Below are 20,409 nucleotides of genomic sequence, written 5' to 3' on the forward strand. Positions count from 1 at the left end.
TTTATTGGCATGTAATTGTTCATAGTATTCTATTATTTTTATTTTTGTATTTCTGCAGTATTGGTTATTCCTCCTTTTTTATTTCTTGTTTTATTTGTGTTCTCTCTTCTTTCTTCTTGGTGACATGACCAAAGGTTTGTTAATTTTGTTTACCCTTTCAAAGAACTAGCTCTTGGTTTAATTGATTTGTTCTATTGTTTTTTCAATCTCTTATTTATTTCCTCTCTGACCCTTATTATTTCCTTCCTTCTGCTGATTTTAGATTTTGTTTTTCTAATTATTTTAAGTGGCAGGTTATGTTGTTTATTTGAGATTTTTCTTTTTTTTTTTTGAGGAGGCCTGTATCACTGTGAACTTCTAAAAACTGCTTTTGCTGCATCCCATAGATTTTGTATGGTTGTGTTTTCAAAAAAAAACTCAAATGGCTCAAAGACTTAAATATATGACATGACACCATAAAACTCCTAGAAGAAAACATAAGCAACAGGACATTCTCTGACATAAATCGTATTAATGTTTTCCTTATGTCAGTCTACCAAGACAATAGAAACAAAAACAAACAAATAGGAACTAATCAAACTTAAAATCTTTTGCACAGCAAAGGAAACCATAAACAAACCAAAAAGACAATCTTTTTTTTTTTTTGTCTTTTTGCCTTGTCTAGGGCTGCTCCCGCGGCATGTGGAAATTCCCAGGCTAGGGGTCCAATCGGAGATGTAGCTGCCAGCCTGCGCCAGAGCCACAGCAATGCAGGATCGGAGCTGCATCTTTGACCTACATCACAGCTCACAGCAAAGCCAGATCCTTAACCCACTGAGCGAGGCCAGGGATCAAACCCATAACCTCATGGTTCCTAGTCAGATTCGTTAACCACTGAGCCATGACGGGAACTCCCAAAAAGACAATCTAAAAACTGGGAGAAAATATTTGAAAATGATGTGACTGAAAAGGGATTAACTTCTAAAATATATGAACAAGTCACACAAATCAATAACAAAAAAACTGAACAACCCAATCAAAAAATGGGCAGAAGATTCAAAGAAACAAAGAATACAGACAGATGGTCAATAGGCACATGAAAAGATGCTCAACATTTCTATTAGAGAAATGCAAATCAAAACTAGATGAAGTACCACCTCATGTTGGTCAGAATGACCATCATTAAAATGTCTACAAATATCAGAGCTCCTGTCATGGTGCAGCGGAAATGAATCTGACTAGGAACCATGAGGTTGTGAGTTCGATCCCTGGCCTTGCTCAGCGGGTTAAGAATCCGGCATTGCTGTGAACTGTGGTGTAGGTTGCAGATGCAGCTTGGATCGCATGTTGCTGTGGCTCTGATGTAGGCCAGCAGCTACAGCTCCAATTAGACCCCTAGCCTGGGAACCTCCATATGCCATGGGTGCAGCTCTAAAAGGACAAAAAAAAAAAAAAGAGAGAGAGAGAGAGAGAGAGAAAATCTACAAATATCAAATGCTGAAGAGGGTTTGGAGAAAGGGGAGCCTTCCTACATCATTGGTGGGAACGTAAGTTGATTTAGCCACTATGGAAATTTTGCAAAAAACTAAAAGTAGAGTTTCCATAGGATCCAGCTATCCCTCTCCTGGGCATATATTCAGACAAAACTATAATTCAAAAAGATAATGCACCCCAGTGTTCATATGATTCACTTATATGTGAAACCTAAAATATGATACGAACGAATTTATTTATGAAACAGAAACAGACTCACAGACATAGAGAACAGACTTGTGGTTGCCAAGGGGCAGAGGGGGTGGAGAAAGAATGGATTGGATGGATTGGGAGTTTGGGATTAGCAGATGAAAACTATCACACCTAGACTAATAAACAACAAGGTCCTACTGTATAGCACAGGAAACTATATTCAATATCTTGTAATAAACTGGAAAAGAATATTAAAAAAACGTAGGCTATTTGAGTATCAGATATATGCCAAAGGACTGAGCAAGGGACCTAGGATTTCTGAATGTCGTCAACAACAATAATAAAAATACTTGTCAAGTACTTTACTCTGCCAAGCAGAGTGTTATTTCATTTAAGGCACACAACAACACTATTAAGATAATGCAGTTACTATCTCCATTTTACAGATACAGTTTGTTGGCCTACCGAGTATTCATCTTCAGTATCCTCATTCTAACACTATTCCATTGTATTCCAGCCTGCATTTCAGAAAAAGCTCCTGATGCATCTTAGAGATAATTTCATGCCACTAACACAGTAATTGGTTCCAAGCCTATGACAATTAGTATACGGCATTTCTTTGAAAACAAAGATTGGTTCAAGTATAGGAATATGATCCCGTCTGAGCCAATGAGACACGAGGGAAAGTTGACTTGGGGTCCCTGCAAAAGAGTCTCCTCAAGAGGTAGCCCTTGTAAGATTGGAGATACCTTAGAAATCTATACATAGAACTTCTATATGACCCCGCAATCCCACTCTTGGGTATATATCCGGACAAAACTCTACTGAAAAGAGACACATGCACCCGCATGTTCACTGCAGCACAATTCACAATAGCCAGGACATGGAAACAACCCAAATGTCCATCAACAGACGATTGGATTCGGAAGATGTGGTATATATACACAATGGAATACTACTCAGCCATAAAAAAGAATGACATAATGCCATTTGCAGCAACATGGATGGAGCTAGAGAACCTCATCCTGAGTGAAATGAGCCAGAAAGACAAAGACAAATACCATATGATATCACTTATAACTGGAATCTAATATCCAGCACAAATGAACATCTCCTCAGAAAAGAAAATCATGGACTTGGAGAAGAGACTTGTGGCTGCCTGATGGGAGGGGGAGGGAGTGGGAGGGATCGGGAGCTTGGGCTTATCAGACACAACTTAGAATAGATTTACAAGGAGATCCCGCTGAATAGCATTGAGAACTATGTCTAGATACTCATGTTGCAACAGAAGAAAGGCTGGGGGAAAAATGTAATTGTAATGTATACATGTAAGGATAACCTGACCCCCTTGCTGTACAGTGGGAAAATAAAAAAATTAAAAAAAAATAAATAAAATAAAAAGGGGGGCAGTATTAAAAAAAAAAAAAGAGGTAGCCCTTGTAAGAGACACCTACTCTTTCTCTGAATGTGGTGATTTGCAGAGACAAAGCTTGGAATTATAAGGGGTTTTTTTGCCATGGTATCAGTTAGGACAATTTTGGGCAGCAAATAAGTTATCCAACTAAGAATGGCTTCGATTAGGAAAATCTATTGTTTCACAAACAGAAGTTCTAGAGGTAGAGTCATGGCTAAGCAATGTCCTGAAAAGAGAAAAACAGGTTTTTCACCATTCTTCTCCTCCATGCTTAGCATGTTGACTTGATACTTGCACTTGTCTTCCTGTGATGGCTGATACTGTTCTGGGTATCACAAGTGGATTCCTTAGTTCTCATTGGCCATGGTTATATCACATGCCCATGACTAAACCAATCTTGTGCAAGAACAGAATTACTATGTTTTATTTGACAAATTAATATTCTCCTTTTGGCTCTGGAGGGTCAAACCCTCCTAAATACATAGAAAGATAAATGCTTGGCAAAATCTGAGCTCTCTCAGAAAATGTAAAAGTCTGGTGTTGGGAAGTTAATGCATATACACAGTTGCCAAGGGGGGGGGAACCAGCCTGATGAAAAAGCAAACAGATGGAGGAAAGCACACAGACTTTTTCAGAGACAGAGATATGGAGAAAAAAAAGCCAGAAGAAGTGGATTAAGCCAAACCTGAAGGCCATCCTACCTCGAATTTACAGTTGTCAATACATTTTCTTTCTTTCTCTCTCTCTCTCTTTTTTTTTTTTTTTTTTTTGCTTTTTTAGGGCCACACCCATGGCATATGGAAGTTTCCACGCTAGGGGTTGAATCTGAGCTGCAGCTGCCAGCCTACACCACAGCCAAAGCACGTTGGGATCCGAGTCATGTTTGCAACCTACACCACAGATCATAGCAACAACAACAAAGAATCCTTAATCTACTGAGCGAGGCCAGGGATCGAACCCACATCCTCATGGATACTAGTCAGGTTCATTACCACTGAGCCACAACGGAAACTCCCACATTTTCTTATTGTTTAAGCTTCTTGTGTTGAGAAGCAGAGTTGCCATACTGAATTAGGAATTTGCAGATTATGGTCTGCCAAATGAGGAGGTACAAACCACCCACACAGGATCAGCAGGCACCTCCTGTAGCATCCAAGCTCCTACTTTGCCAAAGTGAAACTTACCAGATTGTTTTGACCCCCCTCACAAAGAAAGTAGAATCACAAGATTTATTATTTACAGATTCCAGAAGCAGGCAAGGGGGGCGGAGGGTGGACACAGTGAGCCAAGAGAAATATAGTGTTCCCACACGTCACGAGTGAGCAAGAGACAGAAAGAAGGGTAGCAAGCACCTATAAGGTGGTTGGAGTGCAGGTCACTAACTTTTCCTGGGCTTAACTCTAAATATTTCTTTTAAAAGGTGCCCTAGGAAAATCAAAGTGAGAAGTTATGTTTGTTTGTTTGCTTGTTTGTTTTGGTCATGCTCATTGGATATGCAGAAGTTTCAGGGCTAGGGATTGAACCCAGGCTACAGCATTAACCAGAGCCCCAGCAGTGATCACACCAGATCCTTAACCTGCTGAGCCACTAGGAAACTTCTAAACTCAAGTTCTGAACAAAATGTCCAGACTCTGGATGTGACCATAGTTATTACCACCATAAATTGCTTAGGCAGCAACTCAGAAACACAAAAGCTGTTTTTCTCATCATACTTGTCAGAGTCAGGTTTCCCATTACTTGCAACCCAAAGCATCTCAACTGGTGCAGCAGGAGAGACAGAATTCGAACATCTGGCTACTGACTCTACAGTCCAGATCTCAACTACCATGCCATTCTACATCCCTGGAACCTACATGAGCAATGAGATAGCAGCCAACTGGCTTGACTGGCTTAATTGCCAACATCTCCCAATTCTCCCCTTCAGGTTATAGTAAGAAATAAGAACCAGACAGTCAGCTGCAGGTATGAATTTTCATGCCTCTTTTCTTCAGGTCTGGATCTTGCTCTAGTCTCCCTCACTGACTTTTCTTCATTGCTGCCTCACTGTTCTTTCCATTTCTTTCCTTAACTACTCTGGTATCGTCTATTCCTAAGCCAGGTTTTAGTTTGGGGAAACCTAAAATAATACAGTCAAGTAATGATAAGAATAATCAAGAAAAACAAAGCAGGGATATTTGGTGAAATGGTAGACAGTAAACCATTTTCTCATATCACTAGGGAAAATTTGAGAAGGCCTTGATGTTAGCAGGCTATGGTGTGAAAGAAAAAATGATGCAATTCTATTTTATTCAATCCATTCAGCCAGTATATATTGAACACTTATTCTGTGCCAGACACTTTACTAAGCTCTGGGAATATAACAGCAAAACTGATAATCTCTGCCTTTTTGGAGTTTGCAATCCTGTCTGAAAGACAGACCTTGACAAAATAATCACACAAATAAATATAAATATAACTGCTGTGGAGGAGAGGTATGTGCTGTACAATTTAAAAGAGAAGTTATTTCAAGAGGCAGTGGAACAATCGACCAATATAAACAAAAGATAAAATGGTTTTAATTACCTGGCAAGGAGAGGAGTATCCAAATATTATCACCTGCCTGGTAGAGTACATGTATTAAGAGAAAAATATTAAATGATGATGTGTTAGCCAGATAATCTGATTAAAACTCACATGTTTATCTAGCTCTCTTACACTAACGTGTTTCCATCTCTACATAGTCAGAAAACATTACAATAAATGAGGAATTAGAATTTTCTTGATTGAGAGTGAGAAATCTCATCTTCACACAGCCGGGAAATTTATTAGCACTCCCACTGGGGAGAAACCTGAGATTTTTTTAAATTTTATTTTGTTTTTAACAGATTATACAATTTCAAACAAAAAGTTATATGAATAATAGAGTGAAGACTTATGAACTCTTTATTCAACTTAAGAAATAAAACATTTCCAATATAATTTTAAGCTTAAAGTACCATAAGCCTCTCGCTCCAATCACATTCCTTTCCTAATATACAGAGGTAACAATTATTCTAAATGCTGTGATTATCATCACCATACTTTTTTTAATACTTACTATATAAATGTATATATCTCTAGAGAATAGTTACCATTTTACATAGTTCAATACTTTGTATTAACATAATCATATTGCATATATTCTGTAACCTGCTTTTTCTGTTCATGGTTTTGTATATATATGTGATCTGTTTATGTGAATGTATATAGATTCTGTTTGTTAATTTTCCATGCTATATAATATTCCAACATATTAATTCATTCTCCTGTTCATGAAAATTTAGCATGTTTCAATTTGAATCCTTCTATCCATAAGCATGGCATGTTTCTCCTCTTAAAATAATTGAATCTTCAAACTTGTTTCAAAAGCATTCTGTGGATTTTGTACTACATCGACGAATGAGTACTCAACTGGTATGTCATCAGTCTAGCACTGAAATTATATATGTTTAACATGTTACATATGTGTGGACATTTGGTCTGAGTATAACTAAAATGGATCTGGGGAGTATATCTCTAAAAATCTTTTTTCTATAACACCCTTAAATATTTTTTTCATTATTACCACTGAAATTACAATAGCATGCAAGCATGATTACCCTGTAGGCTCAGGAGAGGAAATGTTATGAGCCTTTGTTCCTATGCGGATATAAAGACACGGTCAGAAAGGGCTACCATTATTTGAATTCATAACGTATCTTCCTTCTAAAAGTGCTTTAAAACCTATACAATTTAATTTATACTGAAAGCACTCCTGAGAAATAGAGCTGCTTTTAGCTCAATTTAATAAGTGACACTGAAGTTTGTTGGATCACCCCAGATCAGAGACTAGCTTTGATTCTTGCTCAAATGGCATATACTCAAACTAAGCTGTCTCATAGAGCTTTCATCTTTGATAGAATAGTTAAAGCCTACATTATTTTAAGTTCTGGCACTAGAAAAGCTATTTCAGCAACTGAATCAACCAGCACTCCAAATCCCCTTGGACAGTTTTATCAGTTACAGTCCATTTGGCTGGCAATAAAAGGAACCCAATTGGATAACAGTAGGAACATTTATTATCTCACAAAGGAAGAAGTCCAGAGGTAGTAGATTCAGTGGCTTATCATTGTCATCAAAGACCCAGGTTCTTTCCAATTCCTCTGTGCCTTTCTCAGTATTGCATTATCCTCAGTATGGCAGCAAAATGGCTGCAGCTGTTCCAGGCATCACATCCAGATACAATAACATTCAGAGAAATAGAGAAATATATCTTCTTATCACTCTTTCTCAGGAATGCTCCTCAGAACTCCTCTACAACCCTCACCCAGAAGACTTTGCCTCTGGTTTCATTGTCAACAGCTGAGGCACATATCTATCACTGATTCAAATATTAACAAAGGAAGTGAGGCTGATTATTTTAGCCAATTGGGTCCACCTGATTATTTTAGCTGGATTTAGGGTCAGCTTCTCCTGAAACACATGACTAGATGGGGGAGGAGGATATACCCAAACAAAATCAAGGTTCTGATAGAAAGGGAGAAGAGGAAAGGACTCAGGTTAGGCAACCAACATTGTCTATTAGAGTCAGCTGTCCTAAACCCCCATCTATACACTAAGGATAGATTTGAAATACCAAGAAAATGAAGTCAAGTTCTGCTTTAGCCTCAGGAAAGATTTTTACAAACTGCCTAAAGAACTACCCTACCTCAAACCCCTAAATCCTGTTGACTTCTGATCCATAGCTGCTATGGTCTAATGTCTGTGTCACCTCAAAATTCATATGTTGAACACCTAATGCCCAATGTAATTATGCTGGAAGTTATTAGTGTCCTTAAAAAGCTATGCTAGAGAGCTCCCTAGGCCCTTCTACCATGTGAGGACACAGCAGGCCCTGGCCAGACACTCCATCTACTGGCACCTTGATCTGGGACTTCCTAGCTTCAAAAACTACAAAAAAAAAAATAAATTTCTGTTGTTTCTAAGCCACCAAGTGTCAGGTGTTTTGTTAGAGCCTAAACATACTAAGACAATAGCTTCAATCAGCAAAGGTGGTCATCATGATTTGGTTGTTCATGGTCTAAAATAAAGATGAATCTGGGCCTGAGTTGATGAACACTAAAAACGAATGTTTATTGTCCTGCTCAGTGGTGCTCTGCTTGGCAACTTAGGTACATTATTACATCTAATGTTAAATGGTAGCTAACATTCAACATATGCTTGAAGAACTCTCTAACGGTCAATGTGAATTTTAAATTATACGGGATTAAATTATTGGAAACACTTCTTTCATTCCCCTTCCTCCTATCCCACAAATACAAACTGCTTAGTTACCAGACCAACTTGCAAAAAACAAATCAGATTTCAAGCAGGTATTTTAGAATAACCTGAACATTAGGTAACTTTTTTTGAGTGACAGGTAGATATATGCTAAATGCTACAGATAGAACACCGCCAAACACTCTGCAGGGAAACTTCCTGATCCAAGAGTTTGCATATACTCTGCCTTTTTTTTTTTTTTTTTTTTCAAATTCACATTTTGTTGTTGTTGTTGTTGTTGTTGTTGTTGCTATTTCTTGGGCCCCTCCCGCGGCATATGGAGGTTCCCAGGCTAGGGGTCTAATCAGAGCTGTAGCCGCCGGCCTACGCCAGAGCCACAGCAACGCGGGATCCGAGCCGCGTCTGCAACCTACACCACAGCTCACGACAACACCGGATCGTTAACCCACTGAGCAAGGGCAGGGACCGAACCCGCCACCTCATGGTTCCTAGTCGGATTCGTTAACCACTGCGCCACGACGGGAACTCCCAAATTCACATATTTTTTTAAATAAGTGGTTTTTTAAATATACCTGAAGATGCCAGTCCAATTTAGACAGAAATGTAAAAGATTGCCTCAATTTGAGAAAGGCAACTGTCAAAAATAAGAAGGTATCCAGAAAAGTCTAAGAAGTTCCAGGTTTACTGTAAATCTCAATTGCTTCCAGTGCCAGACTTAGATGCCTATTAACTAAACTACAACTCAGGTCTTCAAATTATAAGGGACTTCCAAAACTGCAAAAGTTTTCCAATAAAAGGAAACTTCTGGTGTTTATGTGAGTTTACATCAATTTCTTCTAACCTTGTGATGAGCTTTTGTGAGGCTCAGCTGTAGGCAGTATGCTATTATATTACATCCTTTTCAGTTTTCATGAATTCTTCAAAGTTTATTTGAAAAGACACGTGGTCTTCTTCCTCACAGTGCTTTAGCATCAGCTCAAAGTCAGTTCTGCTTTTACCCTGAAACAAGTTAAACATAAATTTCTTTCAAATACAAGTTTTCCTCTATTGAGAATTCAAAAGTATTCTTGATATATAGAGAAAGAAACATCCTTGGACTTCATCAATATATGTGAAACGTGGCCATTTTAAAGCTGTCAATTTGCTTTCTTCTGGTATATTTGGAGAAAAGATGCTTGGTTGGGAAAGTCAAGTGAAGTTACTAGATTAGGTTCCAACAGATTAAAGGAGAATGTCAATGATCTCAAAGCCTGGAATATTATTTCAAGCCATTTTACCAGTTAATTCCTATGATTCCTTTTGTTTTCAACCATTTTTCTCCCACTGCACAACTTTCCAAAACTAAATCCTGTGCTGTCAATAGCAGACAGTGGTAAGAGAAAAGTACACAATGGGCCTTCATGACAGTTGCCTATGGAAGAGCAAGGCTGGCTTACAAGGCACCTGGGGAGCTGAGAGAGAGGTTGCTGGAATCTCCTTTCTCATTTCCTCAGCTGCCAATCATTCTCTTATTTTCTATAATCTTTTTCCCTACTTTTTTTCTCCTCTTCTTTCCCCTTCTTCAGTCTCTGAAACATTTTTTAAAATCTCATGCAAGTGGATAAGCAATGAGATCCTGCTGTGCAGCACAAGGAATTATATCTAGTCACTTGTCATGGAACATGATGGAAGATAATGTGAGAAAAAGAATATATATATTATATATATACATGTATGTATGAATGATAGGGCCACTTTTCTGTACAGCAGTAATTGACAGAACATTGTAAATCAACTAATAAAAAATTTAAAAATTATTAAGTGCCAATAAAGAGGCAAAATGCAACCAAAAAAATATACCATGCAGTTAAAAGAAGAGATAATGACCATCTATTACAGTGTTTGACATCTACTCCATGTATTAAGGAAAAGCCATCCTTTGTAGAGTGGCTCTTTCTGCCTCCTCATCCCCATCCCCACTAAGTCCCAGGGAGGAATAAGAACTGCCTATTGATCACTAGACTTCCCATTAAAGATCAAGGTACTTGGCAGAAAAAAACATCTTTTTTAAAAAGCATACGATTAAAGCAGACTTTGAAATGAAGGCAGAGGCCACAGAAGTCAAGAGCCCCATCTGGCTAGACTTGGCAGTCAGTTTAAGAGTTGAGTACAAGGGGTATGGAGGGGGTTTAGGGGATGGAAGATATACAAACTTTTATGGGCACTGCAACCTAGTCCACTCTAGATGCATGCATGACACATAGGAGACATGTAATAAATGTTTTTGAGTTAAGAACAAAAGGATTGTGAAGAAAAAAGTTGTAAGTAGATACAGTCAGAGTTACAAATTTGATCTCCTTATGTATTTTCTAGGAGTCTTCAATACATCTGAATTGCTTTTAATTACTTTTGTTTAATGGATTGAAGTTCTTTCAATGAGACTACTTGCCCTGGCTTTTATTCCAGTTACAAACACAGCTTGCCATCCACAGTGTCAGAAGGTGGTGTCATTTAGTAGCTGCAGAGCTGGAGTTAGAACTAGGTTTATGATTACTGTGGATGGGCATGTCAATGGCAAGATAAATTTGCTTTTTACATGTAAAGATGTGTCCCTAAGAAAACCACAGAATTCTTACCAATTTAACATATTATTTTAGAGGGATAATAGCATAAAATACATTACTCGGCAAGTAAAGCAGTTGGATGAAGGTAAAAAAAATGGGTGAAATGTATTTATACTTTCGAGAATAGTGGTTGAACATCTTCTGGGTGCTAGGCATTGTGCTAGGTGTGACATAGCATAAGGAAATGTGGTTAGGGCATAAGAAAATCAGAAATTATGATTTAAATTAGGGGCATGGTAAAGGCATTTCTCTCCATGTGAAGGTTAAGTCAATGCATGGTAAGTACATTTCTATTCTTACAAAGGATAAGTCAAAAATTACATAAGGAGATCTTTTTATAAAATTAGGGACAAGGTGTCTGCAGCTTCCTATTTAGTAATCCCATCAAAGTCTCCCAGTACAGGGACCATGTGTTCCCCTTTCTAGGAATGCTATCTCCTTCCTTTTTGGAAACCTCTTTCCCCTGACTTCACATGTATAGAGGTTCTAATGAGGGTTGCATGTGGTAGGACCCCATTCTTTTGGCCACAGTTGACAAGTCCAAAGATGAACATGTGACCCAAACCAGGAAAGGATATTGCTGGAGGCTTTGTTTCCTACCAAGTGGAGGAAGTCAGTTTAGAAAAATTTTTTTTTGCATTTTGTAACACATACATTATGTCACATATTTACTTTTTTCGTGTGAGAACATTTAATGTGGTCTACTCTTAGCAAATTTCAATTATACAATACAGTGTGGTCAACTATGACTGATATGTTATATATTAGATCCTCAGATCTTATTCATCTTATAAATAAAAGTTTATATTTTTACACCAATCTCTATTTCCCCCACTCCCAGCCCCACGCAAACATTTTTTCTACTCTCTGAGTTTTTTCTCTTACTTTTTCTTTTTCTTTTTTCTTTTCTTGTCTTTTTTTGTCTTTTTGTTGTTGTTGTTGTTGCTATTTCTTGGGCCACTCCCGCAGCATATGGAGGTTCCCAGGCTAGGGATCGAATCGGAGCTGTAGCCACCGGCCTACGCCAGAGCCACAGCAACGCGGGATCCGAGCCGCGTCTGCAACCTACACCACAGCTCACGGCAATGCCAGATCCTTAACCCACTGAGCAAGGGCAGGGACTGAACCCGCAACCTCATGGTTCCTAGTCCGATTCGTTAACCACTGAGCCACGACGGGAACTCCCTTTTTCTTTTTCTTTCTTTAGATTCCACATGTGCTATCATGCAGTATTTGTCTTTCTCTGCTGGCTCATTTCACTTAGCATAATGTTATCCAGGTTTATCCATGTTGTTGCAAATGACAGGATCTCCTTTTTTTTAAGGCTAAATGATATTCCATTGTGTGTGTGTGTGTGTGTGTGTGTGTGCATATGTGTACCACATTTTCTTGATCCATTCATTCGTGGATGGGCATTTAGGTTGTTCCCATACATTGGTTATTGTAAATAATGTTTCAACAAATAAAGAAGTGCAGATATCCCTTCAAGATAAATGATTCATTTCCTGTGGATATAAACTTGAAAGTTGGATTGCTAGATTGTATAGTAGTTCAATTTTTAATTTCGTTCTTTCTTTCTTTTTTTTTTTTTTTTTTTGTCTTTTTAGGGCTGCCCGCAGCATATGGACATTCCCAGGCTAGGGGTTGAATGGGAGCTGTAGCTGCCGGCCTACGCCACAGCCAAAGCAATGCCAGATCCGAGCTGCGTCTGCAAACTACACCACAACTCATGGCCGCATATCCTTAACCCACTGAGGGCAGCCAGGAATCAAACCTGCATTCTCATGGATACTAGTCATATTCGTTTCTGTTGAGCCACGACGGGAACTCCCAACTTTTAATTTCTTAAGAAAATTTCATACTATTTTCCATTATGAATGTACCAGTTTACATTTTCACCAGCAGTGCACAAGGGCTCCTTTTCCTCCATATTCTTAGAGGCATTTGTTATCTGATGTGCAAAGAGAAAAGATGAGAGCTGGAGGGGAAGAAAGTCCTGGCAGAGCAAGAGTCCCTGGCTCCAGTGTATCTGTGCTCAGATGCACCGCTGCTTTATCCTGCAGACAACTGAACCCCAATAGATTCCCATTTCTTACTAAACTAGTTTGAGTTGTGTTTTGCCACTAGCAAACATAATATTTCTTTTTTTTTTCTTTCTTTTTAGAGCGGTACCCACGGCATATAGAGGTTCCCAGGCTAGGGGTCGAATCGGAGCTATAGCTGCTGGCCTACACCACAGCCACACAGCAATGTCAGATCTGAGCCGTATCTGTGACCTGCACCATAGCTCACGGCAATGCTGGATCCTAAACCCACTGAGCAAGGCTGGGATAGAACCTGTTGCCTCATGGATGCTAGTCAGATTTGTTTCCGCTGAGTCACAACGGGAACTCCAATCACAATATTTCTAACTAATAAACTTAACAAATTTAAAGTGATCTATATAAATAGGCAAGGGACTCAGCTAAACCAAAGAATTATTTTTTCAGTTTTACCAAAATAGGCTTTGGAAACAAAACACTAGTTAAAATTCCAACCTTTCTATTGTAGTTTACTACTACTTTTCGCTACAGTTTCAACACCAGCTATAAAAAGTAAAGTGTATGTGTGTATTCATCCTAAGGATCAAATTAAACAGTGTAAATTAAACACTGTGATTCTGGTCCACTCCATGAAAGTGGTCATTGCTATGTACCCATTGCGATGAGCCAGAATTAGAGAAAGCAAGAGTTAGTTACATATATGCTGGTGCGATTCTGAAAGAAAACAGACTGGAGTGATTAAGGAAGTTTTAGCGCATTCCACAGTCTGATGGAGAAAAATTATGTCTGTGTTAAGTGAGCTCACAGAAATGATTCAGAGCAAAGCCAGTAGGATTATTTTGTCACAAGATACCATGGATAAAAGACTTGATAGAGTACAGAGATTACCTCCTTATAGAGTTCATAAGGAATTATTTGGCAACATAAGAGAGAAAGTCAAAGAAATAACACTTCTAGAGGTAATTAACCCTTCTCTGAAAATCCCTGGGTTTCTCCAAGGGCCTCAGCATATAAACTGGACCATTTGAGAGACCCTAGGTAGATTAGTGATGTCTATGCATAATCAATAACCAGAAAAGCTGCATCATTAGATAACTCGGAAACCTCAAAAATAATCTTCTCTAATAATTTATGCAAAGGATTCTGGCAAGATGCTTAGATGAAAAATCTGGTGCTAAAATTACATTTGCAATTCTCAGTTGTATGTAAATTCAATGTCACACTCTTCAGATTGATGATCTGCTTTTCAAAATTTGGCAAGTGGTTCAGCCATTTGCAGTAGCTACCGTGGTATCATCACAATGTGTAATCAAAGTGCAAAAGAGATCATCTGGGACATCTCAAATCACTGCCAATTGAAAACCATGAGACTAATCTTAAATGAAACTTTAGAAATGGCAACTTTTAACTCCCAGAAGTCAAATACTCCACCAAAGATGGAAAATGAAAATGTAGACCTTTCTCCCCACTACTCATTCTCTTCCCCCCTACCAGTGAAACAAAAAAGATGCCTTGAAACATTGGAAAGCATCTCCAACCACAAAGCAGCTGTCATTTCCTACAGTGAAACAATTTCTCTGAGCTTCCACCACTGTTCTCACCTCTGAGGCCAACAAATCATTTCCTGCATAGGGCTCCTGCAGCTCTTGGTTCAGCACCTACCAGTAGGGCCCTTATCATCTTGTATCATAGCCACTAAAACAAGTGTTGTTTCTCACTCATGACTTCAGGGAAAGTCCTAAGCCTTATTCATTCTTGCTCCTTGAGAACTAGGACACTAACTCAATAGACATTCACTTAATATTGAATTTTCCTCTTATAGGAAGGATATGCAGCCTTGCTGAGAAGTTGAGTATTGAGCCCTGAGTAATTTTAAGAGATCCACCTTCATGAGGAGCTTCAGAGTATTCTTTGTCCTCATGTCATTGTTGAAGATGCCCAATGAGAAACCAGTGAAGTTTTTAAGATTATTGAGCCCCTCTAGTTACATAGAAGCCAAATCATTTAACCTAAAAAATTGGTGAGCCAACTGAGGTGATAGCCTAGGAGGAGGGTGGTGAGAAAAGATGACTTTACTGAGGCAAAGTAGAATGTGCCTCTCCAAGACTATGGGTTATGGAAGTGGGGCAGGACCACAGATCAATTCAAATCTGGATTAGGGAACTAGAACAGTTATCTGATTTAAAGAAGCCTAGAGTATGGGATTTGTTTCTTCCAGATCCTAGAGTATTAAGCAATGTTTGCAAAACTGAAATTTTTAGATTGGTCTTGAAAATTCCAAACATTTCATTATTTTTCAGGGTGCCAAGTACTCCGCCTGATAAAGGTTTGAGATCAGTGTTCTTTTAAGGCCACAGTAGGATAAAACATACTCTAATCTACTTCTGAAGAAAAGAGTTAACAAAAGAAAGACATTTGCCTTCTATTCAGAAGAACTATTTAATGATCACAAAATCTTTGATAAAATCAGATTTCCAGAACAGTGATTCCTGGAGAAACATCAGAATGATGGAAATCTCCGTCCATGTCTGAATCCCACTTTGAAAGCAGAAGCAGGAGGGGCCTGAGGTTTGAAATCACTGTTCTAGCTTAACATTGAACTGATTTCTTGTTCAAAAAAAATGTGGGAGTTCCCGTTGTGGCGCAGTGGTTAACGAATCCGACTAGGAACCATGAGGTTTCGGGTTCAGTCCCTGCCCTTGCTCAGTGGGTTAAGGATCCAGCGTTGCTGTGAGCTGTGGTGAAGGTTGCAGACGCAGCTTGGATCCTGCATTGCTGTGGCTCTGGCATAGGCCGGTGGCTCCAGCTCTGATACAACCCCTAGCCTGGGAACTTCCATATGCCGCTGGAGCGGCCCAAGAAATAGCAAAAAGACAAAAAAAAAAAGTGCAAAAAAAACCCCAGGAAACCTTAAGAAAAAGGCTTGAAATGCCAACTCCTGAATGTTTCAGGGCAACAGTTTTCTGACTTCGGCATTATTTGGGGCCCTCACATTGCATATTCCCAGGACCAACCCTGCCTCAAAAATCTGCATTTTAGCAAGTCTCTTCTGTTATTCTGATCTTAGACCACCATTTTAAAGACATTTCTTATAGATTCATTTTAATAAGAAGGATCCGGCTATTGTTAAGGAAAATGCTTTGTGTTGTGAGAAGAGAATGGGTATCAATGCAATAATATTGAATGTATGTAATGTGGTTTCATGTCCTACTTATTGATTTTTTTGATGAGGACAAAAAGTGGGTCATTCCAGTCAGTCAAATTATATGTCAGCTATTAGCATTGTGTTCCAGAGTTCTTTGATCTAAGAGACCCTTCTGGTCCATGAGCTAGTTTCAGGATGAAAGATTAGAGAGTTGTGTCATGATAACAAAATTTCTGTGGATAAGCAGTGTTATTTTCTTACTGTTACTCTTCTATGAAACAAAGTAGGTAATTTAATTTATATGGATATACATTCTTTCCAAAGGACTTTTTTTTTTTTTTTTTTTTTGCCTGTGCCCATGGCATGCAGAAGTTCCTGGGCCAGGGATCAAATCCCAACCACAGCCACTGGAGCGACAACTTCTAGATTACTAAACTGCCTGTGCCATAAGGGAACTCCTACATTTCCATTTTTAGAGTGGCCCATAAATATTCAACGTGTCTTAAATTGTTCTGTGTGCCAAAAGTTTGCTCACCTCTGCGTTGGACATGGACACTGAAGGGTTAATGAAATACAGCTATTGCGTGCTTACTACCTTGTAAGGCACAGTACAGAGTTCTGCATAGCATCTCATTTAACCCACATACCAACTCTATGAGGTAGTTAATAATAAAATTCCTATTTTACACATAAGGAAAATGAGACTCAGAGTCATTAAGAAAGTTGAGGGCAGTTGTTTGGCCAGTAGGTGCTAGAATCAAGATTTTGAACTCAGGTTCATCAGACCCCAGACTCGTTTACCTCAAGAACTAAGAGCACATGCAGGCCTGACTGGTTCTTCTAAATGGACTAAAAATGAAGAACTAGTCATATGTCATTGTATGGTTAAGTTTTATTTTATTTTATTTTTTAATTTATAATGATTTTTATTTTTTCCTGTATGGTTAAGTTTAAAGTAAGGGGCAAGAAAGAAGCTGCTTCCTTTCTAGATTAGGAGAGAGTATTAAAGACCAGTTTTCCTCTATCTTGTTATCTCTCGTAGTGATGATGCAGCAGGTCAGAGGAGCCCTCAAAGTCTAGCCTTCAAGGCAAGTACCACTCACTCTGACAGCATCACATGCATGGCTAATGGAAAAGCTTTTACCTGCATAAAGGGGCTCCTTGTTTAAAATACATTGCTCTAACTAGCTTTCTGTAATAGCAAACTAGGAACTAGTTTTCTGTAATAACTATTAGGAAAGGATCATCATCTGGGAACAATATGGAATTTATAGGTTGAGAAGGGGTGGATTTTTTGAAATTCTCAAAGGCAAGCATTGGGAAGCCCGTTAACAAAGCTCTCAGGCAAACTGATGCCATCTCCTGGCATAGCCAGCAATTTTAGACTGAAATCATAAAAGGAGGAGGCTGGTCAGTTAAATATATAAAAAACTAGCTGGAAATTACTTCTCTTGCAACCCCAACTACCAGAACACAGCCAGAAACTAGAAAACAAAGACAAAAGACTTCTGAAAAGGTCAAAGAAGAGATCAAAGCCTGTGTTCTCTCCTGATACAAAAAGGCTCAGCAATTCCTAAGTCCTATTTTATAAACAATGTTAACAAAATTGATAACAGCCATAAGTAAAGCAGAATCTAGTGTAAGCAGATGAACAGTCCCAATAGCTGCTAGTAATGTGACAGAGGAAACTGTCTTTTAATTTTTTTTAAATTCTATCTTTTTAAAACATTTTATTGAAACAGTTGATTTACAATGTTGTGTGAGTTTCAGGTGTATAGCACAGTGATTCATTATACATACACACATACATACATATGTGTGTGTGTGTGTGTGTGTGTGTGTGTGTATGTATATATATTCTTTTTCAGATTCTTTTCCCTTACAGGTTATTACAAAATGTTGAGTATAGTTCCTTGTGCTACATAGTAGGTCCTTGTTGGCTATCTATTTTATATATAGTAGTGTATATATATTAATCCTAAACTCCTAACTTATCCCTCCTCCTACCTCACTTTGGCAACCATAAGTTTGTTTTCTATGTCTGTGAGTCTATTTATATTTCACAAATAAGTTCATTTGTATCTTGTTTTAGATTCCACATATAAGTAATATCATATATTTGTTTTCCTTTGACTTCACTTAGTATGCTAATCTCTAGGTCTATCCATGTTGCCGCAAATGACATTATTTCATTCTTTTTAATGGCTGAGCAGTATTCCATTGTATACATATACCACACCCTCATTATTCATTCATTAGTTGATGGACTTTTAGGTTGCTTCCATGTCTTGCACTGTAAATAGTGCTGCTATAAACATTGGGGTGTATGTATCTGTTCAAATTATAGTTTTGTTTGGACATATGCAAGATCATATTGTAACTCTATTTTTAGTTTTTTCAGGAACCTCCACACTGTTTTCATAGTGGCTGTACCAACTTACCTTCCCACCAACAGCATAGAGGGTTCCTTTTTCTCCACATCCTTTCTAGCATTTCTTATTTGTAGACTTTTTGAAGATGGCCATTCTGACCGGAGTGAGAGGATGCTGTATTGTGGTTTTGATTTGTAGTTCGCTAATAATTAGCAATCTTGAGCATCTTTTCATGTGCCTATTGGCCATCTACGTGTATCCTTTGGAGAAACGTTTATGTAGGTCTTCTGCCTGTTTTTGATTAGATTGCTTGCTTGTTTTTGATATTGAGCTGTATGAATTGTTTGCATATTTTGGAAATTAATCCCTTGTTGGTTGCGTCATTTGCAAATATTTCTCCCATTCTGTAGGTTGTCTTTTTGTTTTATTGTTTCTTTTGCTGTACAAAAGCTTTTAAGATTAATTAGATCCATTTTTGTTAATTTTTGTTTTTATTTCCATTATTCTAAAAGATCTACCTGAAAAGATATTGCTGGTGTTCCCTGGTGGCTCAGCGGGTTAAGGATCCAGCATTGCCACTGCTGTGGCTCTGATTATAGCTGTGGTACAAGTTTGATCCCTGGCCCAGGAACTTTTGTATGCTGTGGATGCAGCCATTAAAAAAAAAGATATTGCTATGATTTATGTCAGACAGTGTTCTGCCTATGTTTTCCTCTAGGAGTTTTACGGCATCCAGCCTTATATTTAGATTTTTAATCCATTTTGAGTTTATTTTTGTGTATGGTATTAAGAATATTCTAATTTCATTCTTCTATATGTAGCTATCCACTTGTTGAAAAGATTGTCTTTTCTCCATTGTATATTCTTGTTTTCTTTGTCACAGATTAATTGACCACAGGCATGTGAGTTTATTTCTGGGCACTCTATCCTGTTTTACTGATCTATATTTCTGTTTTTGTGCCAGTATCATACTGTTTTGATGACTGTAGCTTTGAATATTCTGAAGTCAGCAAGCCTAACTTCTCCAGCTTCATTTTTCTTTCTCAAGATTGTTTTGGCTACTTGGGGCCTTTTGTGTTCCCATTTAAAAAAAATTATTCTAGTTCTGTGAAAAAATGCCATCAGTAATTTGATAGGGATTGCACTGAATCTGTAGATTGCCTTGAGAAGTACAGTCATTTTGATAATATTAACTCTTCCAATTCAAGAACATGGTATATTTTTCTGTCTGTTTGTGTTCTTTCATCAGTGTCTTATAGCATTTGGAGTTCAGGTGTTTTGCCTCCTTATAAGTTTATTCCTAGGTATTTTATTCTTTTTGATGCAATGATAAATGGGATTGTTTCCTTAATTTCTCTTTCTGATCTTTCACTTTTACTGTATAGTAGTGCAAGAGATTTCTGAGTATTAATTTTGTTTTTTGTTTTATTTTGTTTTTAGTGATTCATGATTTTTTTAAATTACTCAATGAATTTTATTACATTTATAGTTGTACAACGATCATCACATGAGTATTAATTTTGTATCCTGCAACTTTACCAAATTCATTAATAAGCTCTGCTAGTTTTCTGGTAGTGTATTTAGGATTTTCTATGTATAGTATCATATCATCTACAAACAGTGACAGTTTTACTTCTTTTCCAACTCAGATTCTTTTTATTCCTTTTTCTTCTCTGGTTGCTGTGGCCAGGACTTCCAAAACTTTGTTGGATAAAAATGGTGAGAGTAGGCATCCTTGTATTGTTCCTGGTTTAATATTTTTTTTGAAAATTAAAAATTGAAAGTTACCATAGGGTGAAGATGTTCAAAGTCCTAAATGACTTGTGGTCATAAGGACATCACAACCTACAGCCCATTAGTGTCCACTGTTATTACTAATAGACATATTAGT

Source organism: Phacochoerus africanus, chromosome 8 (assembly GCF_016906955.1).
Source record: "Phacochoerus africanus isolate WHEZ1 chromosome 8, ROS_Pafr_v1, whole genome shotgun sequence".
NCBI lineage: Eukaryota > Metazoa > Chordata > Mammalia > Artiodactyla > Suidae > Phacochoerus > Phacochoerus africanus.